Below are 13,013 nucleotides of genomic sequence, written 5' to 3' on the forward strand. Positions count from 1 at the left end.
TCCTTAGTCTTTCTGGTAGGAGTTACTAATTCTGTTTTCTTCCCCCTTAAATGGGTCCTCAGCGTTTCTCTGAAGGTAGTCTTGCAAAATGGGCGTATGGTCTGTCAGTTGAGTCATTAATCAGGGGCTTTCTGTTTACAGAGAGTCATGATGCCCAGTTTATGTAATCCCTATTCCTGCTACTCCCCACTTGACTTTCCTGGGTTATGTGAGTAGTTTCCCATATTGGATTGTCCTTTTCCTTCCACCAAGCAGTCCTTTCTCCCTGTTGTGCACCTGGAAAAAGCCACTGCATTTTTCAAAACTCAATTTGCATATTATTTTTATTGTGCCGTCCTTTTAGTGTTGGGACCACTCTCTCCTTTTGGCTACCATGGCACTTTGGCCTTCCTGGTTGTTGCGTTGGCTACAGTCGTGTGGGCTACACTGTATTTTAATTGTGCTTTTTACACGTCTCTGTCTTCTCCTAGGCAACGTTCCTTGAGACCAGGGACTGACATTTTTGATCTGTCGATGTTGCCTTAGCATGTTACTTGGTGTCTGGTGGCTAGCCATAAAACCCAGATTTCAGAAAAGGAAAAGGAGTTATGTACATACTGCTTATTAGCACTTGACAGATAAACCAGAAAAGGAATGTGAATGCTGCTGCTTGAAAGTTCACCTCTGGTAAATGGTGGTGGTACTGGACTCCACTTTGAATGTTTTTTCCCACTATTTTATACATTCCTACCTTGTGCCTTCTGTTTATTTCTACACGTGTCTTTATGACTAACCCAGGAAGAGCAGATGAAGGTGGAGCTAGGCCATGGGCCGTATTTGTAGAATAGGATACAAATGATAGGGATTCTTGGTAAGAAAGTCCTGAAGCAAGACAGGTCTATATTCGCCCTCTGAGCCATGTAGAGGGATCTGCTCGCAAAGAATTTTATCAGCAGCTAATTTGGATTTTTGTTTGTTTGTTTTTAAAGATTATTTATTTATTTTACAGAGAGAAACCACGAGTAGACGGAGAGCCAGGCAGAGAGAGAGAGACAGAGAGGAAAGCAGGCTCCCTGCTGAACAGAGAGCCCCATGGGGGACTCGATTCCAGGACCCTGAGATCATGACCTAAGCCAAAGTCAGTGGCTTAACCCACTGAGCCACCCAGGCGCCCTAATCAGGATGTTTTTGCCCAAGGCTCTTGATTGGCTATTTATTGTAGGAAGAGTAAATCAGGGTTAAAGTCGTTTGATATGTTTTGCATTGTAAATGTGTGTTTTGTTTTGTTTTTAAATGCTGGGGTGGGAGTAGGGAGTACCAAATGTTCCTTCGCCACTCCTGATCCTTTAGTCATGTCAAGAGAGCGCTCCTTAGCTCATTTCAGCTCTGCTTCTTTATTTACTCTGCCCCTAAGGTGAGCAAATGGTGTCCATAGAAAGTTTAGGAAGAATTAACCGGTCATGCTCGCCTTGACTAATTCTGTTCTCTTCCTCGAGAATGCGAGTGGGTATCTTCTGTTTCTCACATCCCGAGTATTACTAGTTGGTAATCTGCCCAATTCTGGGGCCATTAAGCTTTCATTCACACTGGGCTTCTCAAACCTGGCTTATCAATAAAAGTAAAAACATATTTCAGTCTCTATCTTTCCTTTTTTACTTCCTACCCTACTCCAGACCTAGATGTAGTAAGGTTTTTGTACTTTATTAGGATATTTGAAAGATGTTAACATTTAGTGCATTACATGGGAACACTGAGAAATAAAAAGGAGCCAAAGTCTGCCAAGTAAAATGTCTATGTGGGGACTGTCTTGGTACTGCCAGAGAAGATGGCTTTGTGCTGTGGTCTTTCTTAGGTGGTAGGACATTGTGACCTTTGAAACAGTTTGAACACATGGAGGTTAGGCCAGACAGTGTTGTGCAGTAAACCACGAAGCCCTGGGAAAGGTTTAATGGCAGCTGTGTTAGTTCCCTGTGGCTGTCATGAAAATGGCCACAGACGTGGTGGCTTGAACAACAGAAGGTTCCTCTCTCATGGTTCTGGAGGCCAAAAGTCTGAAATCAAGGTGTCGGTAGAGCTTTATAGATGTTCGAGGGCAGAATCCACTCTGTGCCTCTTTCAGCTTCTAAGGGTTGCTCTCTTCCTCGGCTTATGAGCCCATCACTCAGTCTCTGACTTTGTCTATACATCACCTTCTCCTCTATGTGCCCACATCTTCCCTTTTTTCTGCCTCAAATCTCCCCCTGTCCTCCATGTGTGAGGGTTCTTGGGATTTATTTTATTGAGGGATCCCGCCACCTCCAAACTCTAACTTAATTATATCGACAAAGACCTTTTTCCAAATGTACTGAAAATCATAGATTATAAGGGCAAGGATATGGACCTGGGGGGCCGTGTTTCAGGGGCTATTATTCAACCTGCTCAAGCTGACAAAAGATACTTTGATTTTGGCTGATGACTGCGTGGAGAGTGGTGGTTTCTGTAGTCACTTACACAAAGGTCTGGCTCAAAGCAAGGGGACCTCGGGGAGTGGCAGGTGGCTGAGCATCTGACTAGAGGAGAATCAGGAAGGAACAAAGGAGATGTTTACATGCACTGGACTTCAGGGTGCCCGGAAGTGTACAGGTCAGGGAAGTCTCGGGCAGTTGCCCACCTTAGCTTACTTCGCAGGATGGCTTTCCAGAGTAGGCTTGTTTGAGACAAAGACTCGATTGTTAGGAGAAGTTTTATAGGTCTTGCCAGTATTGACATATATGGCTTGCCAGAGGCTCAAGTGACTCCATTTACCGTGTGGACCCGTTGAGTCGGGATTTGTCAAAGAGGTATGACAAAGAAATGTTCTCTAAGAGGTGGCCTTCTACAGTCTAAGAGTTCATAGCAGGAGGCAGTGAAAATGGCCAGAGCCAGGCCACAGAGCAAGCACGGGCTTCTACTCCCTTTGTTCCTCTAGGTTCAGACTGTCCTCTCTGGGTGAAGAGGGAACATATTGGTTGACGGGACTAAGTCTAAATTAAGTAAGAAGGCACATAAGAAAGCATTTCAACATGTTTAGAAACTAAAATCGTCGAGTGGCTTCCTTTGACACATCGGGGGTTATCCCGCCGCTAATGAGGTCAGAGTGGGGGGAGAGGAGAGCGAAACACAGAGGGAAGAGGGGAGGGCAGTCACCTCATCCCTCCCGCCTCTGAACCGTATGTCCTCCTGGATTGTCACCCCTTCCAGTCAAAATGCAGATCTCAGGAGTCAGCACTAGCAGCCTGGCTACTTCCACATCCCAGCCCCTGCTACACAGAAAATTGTACAGACTTAATTCTGGCTGAACCCATCACCACTCACATAGGTTAATTCTTTCTCCACTGTTGAGACAAAAAGGCACATGAGCAAAGGCAGGTTAACAGGAACAAAGTTTTATAGCTAGAGAAGTATATATGTTTTATAGCTAGAGAAGTATATGTTCAGTTTGGGAAAGGTAAGGGTCCATTGAGTCAGGTAGGCATGGGGCAAGGAACTTTTGCAGACAGCAGACAGCATCCTGCCGGTTGCAGGAGGAGGCAAAACTGGCTCAGAGCTTTGGTCAGCCAAGTTAACGCCAACCGGGGGGGGGGGGGCAGCGGGGTGCGCTGGGGGGCACCGTTGAGGATACATGCTGCTTTCTTCTATTCTGGAACTGTATCTGGAACTTCTCGAATCTGGTGTACTTCTTAACTGGGCTCAGGTGCCCCTCACCTTGCAAAATGTACACCCGCAAAGGGTGTTTCCTTCTGACTACTGAAAACAGGTTCAGTTTCAGTTGAAGGGGCTGAGTCCCCGTACAGCACAGCAAAGTCCATTTACTGTCACATAACAATGTGCAGGAACTTGGTAGGAACTTGGTATGTCCCTTCCCAAAAGAAAGGACCTTGGTAGTTTCCTAGGAAGCCCTGGGCAGTTTATGACGGTGACTCAGCTATGTCCAGGGCACAGGAACAGTAGGCCAGGACCCTCGGAACACATTGCTGGTTTCTCCAAAGTCAGAGGAGGACTCTGACTAGGGGCAGGCCTACGTGTTCGGAGGGTATGTTTCTAAAAGGTCTTGGCGCTACCCCCCATTGCACCATCAGTGCTGTGGTTGGGGGCGCTCCGTGTGGTCTGTGTGGATGGGGGACCCTTGGCGTTCCTGGTCACAGAAGATGTGGTGCTGATTCCCCTAGCACCACCTGTGTCAGTGCCAGGTAGTCTGCAAGTCTTCTGAGGGCGCTTGCTGATAGAAAGGGCCGCCATCATGGCTACGATGTGGTCTATAGAGTTTGCATCAGGTGGGGCCGAGTTATCCTGATGGAATGCAGGAAGGGCAGCTTGACCAGTCTGGGCAGGTGCGCCACAGGTGCTTGGCGGAAGGAGGGAACAGGTAGTGGTGGGTTGAAGCACCGAGTGGTGGTGTTACAAGCTGGAGTTACAAGAGCGGTCGTGTGGCCAGGCGAGCCCCTTCTGTGTGAGCACTTCTGTGTCGTGGGCACACCAGAGGCTGCGATAGTGGGGCAACCGTTGTCCTTTCGGTCAGGTGCGCTGCCCGTACTTTCGGCAGGTCGGCCCCTAGGGCTCGGATTTCCTGGCGAAGCATGCACTTCGCTCGATGTCGAATTCCTCTTTTGTGAGGTGGTAGTCCTTACCCCTGGCTTTCGTTGTTTCGTTGAACGGTGGACGCCTTTGCGGGTAATGCGCACACTGCAGCCTCTGACGTTGGGAGCCGTGTTGTCGTGTCCCGTAATCGGACCACCCCTGCTTTGGGCGGGTTGGCTTTTGGTGTTTGACTCCAAGCACAAGTTGGAAGTAGACGTGTTTCGCTTGCCCTTGGTCGTTGGTGTTCCACGTGGAGACGATTTCCTTGGTCTAGGTGTTCCTTGGGCACGCTGAAGGGTACTGGGCCCACCAGCACCTCCAGCAGTGGAAACTGTACTGTGGTGTCCCACTACCGCCCCTCCCACATTTTGGACTGCTTGGACCCAGGTAACCGGGTTTAAGGTGACAGTACTTGCCTGTCCTCCGGCAGCACCCAGAATGTTCTGAGAGAGGGCCGTTGTTGTCTGACCAACAGGAGGAGCGGAAGTGGTGCTGGGTGCCCCCTGCAGCCCTGCCCCAAGTTGGGATGTTCCGGGTACCTGTGAGCGAGCGGGGCCTGGCATAGGCACACCAGACCCAAAGCTCCCACCGCCCACGGGGGCTGCAGGTGCTGTTGACATGTGGGGGCCTAGAGGGGCAAGTGTGAGCAGGGAGCCGCTGAGCCTGGCACTGTGTATCCCAGCGGCAACTGCATGGCCACTAGTGCGAGCCTGGCACTGTGTATCCCAGCGGCAACTGCACGGCCACTAGTGGTTGATATGGCACCGGGGAGAAGACCTGCCTTGGAACCTAAGGCCTTCGTTTTTTGACAGTGGTGCCAAATGCAGAGGCCTGCTTGCTTCCTGCCATCTCTGGATGGTGGGACTAGAGAGGCAGTTGGGCCTGTGGCTTGTGTTGGGCCTACTGGCTTTCCCAGCGGGTAGGAACGGCCAGGCTAGTGCCGTTTTGGGTTCCCAGATCCGGGCCGAGGGAGGATTCGTGGGGCATAGTGGATAGGAATTGCTATGCGTGTCATGGCTGCCTTGCCAGGTAAGCTGGTGGTGTGGCTGCTACTGGGTGGTGTGTTGTGGAATGCTAAGTGGTTTGCCTGGGACTTTGGCAGTGAACGAAAGACCATGGCCTGTGAGGGAGGTGAGGTATCCATGGGCTCAGGCGTAGAGCTGTAGTTTGCAGAGGTGCTGCCTACTGGAACGTTGGTGGTTCCATAATTCGCCAGAAAGCCAGTGGGAATGCCAGCACTGGGAAGAACCGCTGTCTGCTGTTGCCCAGCACGTGTCCCCTGTGTGGGCTGAGGGGCGATGTTGGGGCAGGTGGCCATCAATTTCAATGGGATGGTAGAGGCCAGAGTGCTTCCAGGGCGCTTCAGCGTCCTGTTGCAACGGCCCTGGGATAATGAAGGAGAGCTCACCCCGGGGCCCCGGGGAGATCTGAACGTGATAGCTTGAGGAGCAGGAGTCGTGTCCATGTCAGTGACATCAGCGTTGGAAGTATGGCCAGATGTCCAGTTGGCTGATGCCTTTGTGGCTGATGCCGCCACAAAAATACCAGGACTCTTTGGGGAAGGGACTGGAAGAGGGGTGGGTGGGAAAAGAGGGGGGGGATCGACACACATAGGAGTTGGGGATTCTCCTTTGCAGGAGGGCAGCTGTGATGAGACGGTTGAGGGATCGACACACATAGGAGTTGGGGATTCTCCTTTGCAGGAGGGCAGCTGTGATGAGACGGTTGAGGGATCGACACACATAGGAGTTGGGGATTCTCCTTTGCAGGAGGGCAGCTGTGATGAGACGGTTGAGGTGTTACAAGGAGGAGCCGGGGGGTCGGAAGTAGGTGCTGTACCGATGAGTGGTTGAAGAGGGTGTTCCTTCTGAAGTGGAATTTCTCCAGGGGGAGGAGAGCCAGTAGGAACAGCCAGAGTGGGAGAGTTTGGAGCTCCAGAGGCTGTTCCCTGATCAGTAGTCTCTGTTGGGGAGGGTGGAGGGACAGATGGGATTGGGGGCCTGGCAGATTGGTCAGCCAAGTCGGTGGTAGGACCAGGGACCTGTGATGTGTGAATGGCCGGGGGCAGGGAGTCTGTAGTCTTTGAGGCAAGTAGGGGGGAGGAAGGGGCAGGTTGAGTGGCCCCGTCGTCTGCCAGGATCTCTGCTCCGCCCTCCAAGGTCTTCTTCCCCTGCCCCTCGGTATTGTCCAGAATGCCCAGCTTTCTGCCCAAAGCTATGCAAGGAAGCTTGGGAGGTGGGGGCAACTCTCCTCTGCCCCACTGGAATGGCATTGCTGATGGCAGAGGCACAGAAAGTGGCATGGGTATTTTCCTTTTGGAGGGCCTACTGGTGGCAGATACTGGTGGCAAGGGGTGCTCGGATGGCTTGCCTCGAGGCTTATGCGCCTCTGTGACCTTCCTCAAGAGGTCTGGTGTGCTCTGGCTAGGCCGATGGTTTTCAGCCACCACTTTCTGTGTTGATGTCTCCTGCAGCAAGGGGCAGCCTGGGGTTGGGTGGGAGAGCACTGCTACCTCTGGAGCAGGCTTCCGAAGAGGAGCAACGTCACCAGCTGGGCCCTCTGAAGTGACAGCAGGTCTTTCTGCTGGGGGCGAGGGGGAGCTCACCCGAGGTGTCTGAGTGTTTGCCCCCAAGCTGTCTCCTGAGGGACTGGGAGATGGGTCCCCAGGTGCAGGGCTGCCTTGGTGAGAACTGAGCAGTCCACCGGTCTCCAGGGGCCTGGATGTCCACAGTATATCCCCACTGCTGTGGGGGGCCCTGTTCCCATCATCCGGCCCTCTGGTGTCTCCCAAATCATCCTTCCCTTCTCTGGGCACTTCTTGGACCTTCTCCCCCACCGCCTTTGGGCAGGACGCCGGGAGGTAACTGGATGGTTTCGGCTTCACAGCCTCGACTGTCTGCTGGGGTTGGGAAGGCAGGACAGTGAATTTCTGCCGGGGTGGAGGGATCCTCACGGTTCTCGAGGGTCTGAACATGATGGAGGTACAAGCGGACCGTACAGGTGTTTTCGGAGGGTCCCTCCAGTTCACCGAGGGGAGGAGGCCCACAGGGGAACACACGGCCTGAGGGAGCGGATACCGTCTCCTTGGCTCCACATGAAAGCTAGCTGGTAAAGGCCTAAGATCCCGGTGGAATGGCCTGTGCCCAGGGCAGTGGGAAGGTGTGGGAGCAGCCGGAGCAGCCGGAGCAGCTGGGTGGTGCCGGACAGGATGGGAGGCTGAGCAGGCAGGAGAGACCAGCGGGCGACATCGGCCTGGCAGGGGACGGCGGCGGGGCGGGGGACGAAACTTACTAAGCAGATTGCCCATGTAGCGCTTGCAGTGTGCCAAACGATCGCGAGACAAGAGTATGAAACTCGGAGAGCGCCTCCGGAGGTCCTAACTCTTCTCGAGGTCTAGCAGGCACTGAGCAACCCAGCCCGGTGCTTGTGATATATGCCTGGAGCACGTCACAGAGAAGGGAGGAGCAGGCCCAATGTTGGCAAGTGCGTATGCCAGAGGGCAAAGGATGAGGCCTCAGAGCCCCGCCCACCAGCCTCCAGGGCCTGGAAGGCCCCGCCCACCAGCCTCCAGGGCCTGGGACTTCCTTCTGACGTGGCTGAGTTGTTTGGACCCAATATGGCCGCCTCCGGGCAGCCATATGGTGGGGAGCTCTGTGGGACTGCTGCGGTCCTCTGCCCCCGCCCCCGCCCCCGCCGTGAGTTGCCAGCCCTCCCCTGAGCCCGCCAAGCAAGCGAGCACGGGAGCCCCCTAGCGCTGCGAGGGGTGGCCTGCTGCTCGAGGCTACCTCCCTGCTTCCCTGTGAGGCCTGGAGCCAGGCCACCAGAGTCACCTGGCAAGCCGCAGAGGTGGTTTCTGAGCCAGACTCCTAACCCTGACCTGACTAGATGCTGTCTGTATTCCGTGGCCTCCCTTTCCGGCAGGTAAGCTCGCTCTTTCTTTTTGGGAATTTGGCAGGGGTCACACAGACGGTAGTGCCTTATTCGGCATTCGAACCCAGCCCAGCCCGAGTGATGCCAGAGCTCTTACTCCGGAGGGTGTGTGAGCGTTTTTTAAATTTTTACTTTTATTTTTTGTAGCTCTTAGGGTACTGAGAACGGTGCTGCTGTACTCACAGTGAGCACAGCCACTGCCCAATATGAAGTCTTCTTTTGTTCAAGGACCACACTGGATTCTGATCTCAGAAGACGGGAGTCACGGACCATCAGTTGCCAGCCTTGTACCATCCCACAGTCGTAATTCAGCCTTGCAGACCCGGTTTGCTCTTTGGTCTACTTTGAAGGATCCAGATAGGTAAGATGGCACTTGAAGATGCTATGTAAATATATAAAGATTATAGTCTAGATAAATTGTTATCCACCTGAAAGGAATGCACCGGTGGATGATTCCATATAGATGAGAAGCTGGTTCATGTCTAGAAAGCAAATCCATCATTTATTCAACTTAATAGTGGAGCAGTGTAATGGACTAAAGTCAGATCAATACAGTTTGCTCATTGTGAGTATGCCAGCCAGGTTCCCTCGACATCGTTGGCACATACATGTAATTCTAGACGTTCTTATGCACAAGAGGGGAGACCTACTCTTGGGAGTGTGGCAAGGGGAACGTGTATTCCTGTCTAGGAGCTGGAAGCTTCCGCATGCTGAGAAAGATTTCAAAACAATCTTACCTTACGCATGGCTCTACCTAGTTTGAGTCTCTTTTCTTTGGCTTACTTCATTTTCTTTTTCAGATTTTATTTATTTACATGTCAGAGAGAGAGAGAGAGAGAAGAGCGAGCGAGCGAGCACGCACAAGCAGGGGGAGCAGCAGGCAGGGGGAGAAGCAGCCTTGCACTGAGCAGAGAGCCCATGGCGGGGCTCCATCCCAGGACCTGGGGATTATGACGTGAGCTGAAGGTAGACGCCTAACTGGCTGAGCCACCCAGGCAGCCCTTCAACTTACTTCACTGAAGTGTTTCTCTCTCATGGGGCTGATGTTGCACATTACGAATATGACATGCAAAAGTTTCAGAACCAAAAATCATACTGATCAGTTAAAAACAATGTGTATACATTTTAAAGTTTTGTATATATTTTTAATTCTTGTATTTGAAATAGCTGTGGACATGATTCATATGCTACAGAATTAGTTTTAGAGCTCTGTTGGTGGAGCAAATGTGGACATCCGTCCTTACGAAACTTTGAGGTTGGTGGGACACAGGAGGTCGCACTCAGACGCACATTCTGCTTGCAGAAAAGGACAAATATTATAAGGCCTTTCTAAACTCTCTAGAAGGAGAAATGATTTACAGCTATGACATTTAGCCATAATTCCTTGATATCATTTGAGGAGAGTTCAGTAGGGAACAATTTCTTGATTTCCTTTTTTTTTTTTTTTTTTTTTTTTTGATTTTTTTGAACAGAAATAGCAAGTTTGTAGAAATTTTGGGCAAAGATTTCTTGGAGGAACTCTGAAAAAGGTGGTCACATCTGACATATCTGAAAACAATCAATTACAGTCATATGATTTCTATCTCTTTTTTTTCCCAAAGGAGGAAGAATTAAACATGATGAGTGTTAGGACTTCAGGACAGTAAAAGGAAATTTGGACAAGGATATCCCAGAAAAATCACCTCTTTATTTTTCTTGTCAAATGGGAATAGGGACAGGGTGCTTTTTTCAAAATACAGACCATTCTCTTACTTGTCTTCGTAAGATGAAATAATTTAGTTGGGAAGTCGTTGTTCTTAGATAATATATGGCTTGGCAGATGCAGACAGGTTGAGATAGACTTTGTCAAGGTAAAATTTTTTTAAAGTGATTGATTTAGTCATGAATGAAAATATTTTAACAATAACAGTTATTTATAAATTTGCCAGAAAGACTACTCCTTGTTTGACCATTTATAAAGCAGTTATCTTCAGTTATGGCAAATGAAGCCATGGGTGGGCAACCTTGGATGGAATTGGTAGTAATGACAGTGAACTCTAGCTAATAACCTGTGGCTGGCCACTCGTTCCCTTTCCCTTATTTCGCTCACCAACAATCTCTTGTAATTCATACAGAGTAATACGGAGGGCCGACTGAGTGATCCTTGGAGCTCATTACATGAACTTTTATTCTGGACTTTTGTCTCCCTGTTTTCAGCCCCTCTTCTCTCTCTTTACTCTAACCGAGGCTCAGCAGAAGTAAACTGGCTTTGTGCAGCCCCTTCTCAGGGTAGTCTTGACTTGATCATTCTGTCCACCACGCCTACATTTCACTTTTTGCCTTCTAGAAAGGTTTCAGAATCTTTCTGTGGTTGATGACTTCCACAGTCTCTTGGCTTTGGTGTTAAGTTTGGTGTTTCTATCCTTTGATTAAGTATGGTTTCTTTTTTTTGTTTGTTTTTTAAAGATTTTATTTATTTATTTATTTATTTATTTGAGAGACAGAGACCACAAGTAGGCAGAGAGAGAGAGAGAGAGAGAGAGAGAGAAGAGAAAGCAGGCTGCCCACTGAGCAGAGTGCCCACTGCTGGGCTGGATGCCAGGACCATGGGATCATGAGCTGAGCCGAAGGCTGAGGCTCCAACCCACTGAGCCATCCAGGCACCCCAAAATATGGTTTCATTTTTCTTTTTTAAAGATTGTATTTATTTATTTGACAGATAGAGATCACACGTAGGCTGTGAGGCAGGCAGAGAGAGAGAGGAGGAAGCAGGCTCCCTGCTGAGCAGACAGCCCGATGTGGGGCTCGATCCTAGGACCTTGGGATCATGACCGGAGCCGAAGGCAGAGACTTTACCCCACTGAGCCACCCAGCGGAAGTGGGTGATTTAAACAGAGGCTCCAAAGTAGGTAGAACTAAACCACAAGTCTCCTTTTGTTTTGTTTTGTTTTGTTTTCCTGAAGCTCCTTTAGCCAAAACATGGGCTTCTGAATATCGATCTGTGAAGCGTATTATCAGTATGTTTAAGGAAGGCTGTTCTTAAGGGAATTCCAATTAATGGCAGGGAGTTTTGAAATTCTTCCAAGGTCATCTGATCTTGTGAGATTTACAATTCTATTTTCACGTCAAGCAAGTCTGGTCAGTGCCAGGTAATCATCGAAAGTTCCAGTTGCTTCTCTGAACAGAAGTATTGAACCTCTTGAGGTTTTCTTTTTGCTCTCTTAGATCTATGCCAGAGAAGACTTTTTTAGAGAGTAGGTTCAGCCTTCTTTGGTTCATGTAAGAAAGACATTCAGTGAGTCAGTGTGGGGGTTAGCCCCATCTTCTCAGAGTGGTAGTGAGCTCCTGATAGAAGATAATTGTTATTAGACAAATTTCCTGAAAATAGAAAAGTTTTCTCCGATTTCTAATACCAAATACGTATTTTTACATTTTCCTATAATGTATAGGAAATGTATACATATATTTACTGTACCTACTGGGTATGATATATGGGTATAATGGAATGCTATTCAGCCTAAAAATGTCATGATGTTCTGATACACGCTACAACATGGATGAACCTTGAAAACATTATGCTAAGTGAAGTCAGTCAGTCACAAAAGGGCAAATATTATATGATTCTACCTAGCTGAGGTATTTAGAATAGGCAAATTCATGGAAGCAGGAAGTCAAATGGTGGTTTCTAGGACTTGCGCTGAGTGGGTATTGGGATGTTGTTCTTATGGGAATAGAGTTTCACTTTGGGATGATAACAAAAGTTCTGGCGATGGATGGTGGTGATGGTTATACGACATCGTGAATACATTTTAATGCCACTGAAGTGTATATTTAAAATTTTCTGTTACGTGTATTTTGCCACCGTAAAAGACTAAATGTGTGATTGAAGCACAGTTTTTATGTACAACACAGAAAGCGTGATTCGTGAAAGAAAAGAAAATTGATGATGTGGACCTTATTAAATTTTAAAATGTCCATTCTGTGAAAGACAGTGTTCAAAGAATGGAAAGACAAGCACCTGGCTAGGAGAATATGTTTTCAAAACACATATCTAAAGAAAGATATGCGTGCGGAATATTCAGAGAAGTAGTAAACTAACAACAAAAACAACGACCACAACAACTTCATAATAAGAAACTAAACTCCCCAAATCAGTTAAAATGAAAAGGCAATAGGAGTCGACATCTTAGTGGATAGTATATAAAAAGGACAAATACGCGTCTATAAATTGCTCAACAGGGGCGCCTGGGTGGCTCGGTAGGTTAAGCTGCTGTCTTCAGCTCAGGTCATGATCTCGGGGTCCTGGGATCGAGTCCCACATCCGGCTGTGTGCTCAGCAGGGAGCCTGCTTCTCTCTCTGTCTCTCTCTCTCTCTGCCTACTTGAGATCTCTGTCAAATAAATAAAATCTTTAAAAAAGAATTGCTCAACACTGGGGAATTATTGGAAAAGGATATGCACTGTGCATTAGAGAAAAACAAAACACCCGTGGGATACCCCACCCATTTAATAAAATGGCTTAAATACCAA

General features: G+C 48.9%; 1 protein-coding gene across 13 annotated transcripts in view; it reads left to right on the forward strand.

Annotated features, from left to right (window-relative positions):
* The window catches only part of LOC309845973 (uncharacterized protein), a 231,324-nt gene that overhangs the window by 31,636 nt on the left and 186,675 nt on the right, over window positions 1-13,013 (forward strand). For 11 of the 13 annotated variants that reach the window (XR_014301637.1, XR_014301638.1, XR_014301639.1 and 8 more), the window contains 2 exons: window positions 8,734-8,866; window positions 9,306-9,460. The gene's annotated coding sequence lies outside the window, so the exon portion shown is untranslated. Of the gene's footprint in view, window positions 1-8,271; window positions 8,497-8,733; window positions 8,867-9,305; window positions 9,461-10,106; window positions 10,206-13,013 lie in introns of those variants that run through there. The other 2 variants (XR_014301646.1, XR_014301650.1) reach the window with 2 other exon arrangements.

Source organism: Mustela nivalis (assembly GCF_964662115.1).
Source record: "Mustela nivalis genome assembly, chromosome: 13".
Lineage (NCBI taxonomy): Eukaryota > Metazoa > Chordata > Mammalia > Carnivora > Mustelidae > Mustela > Mustela nivalis.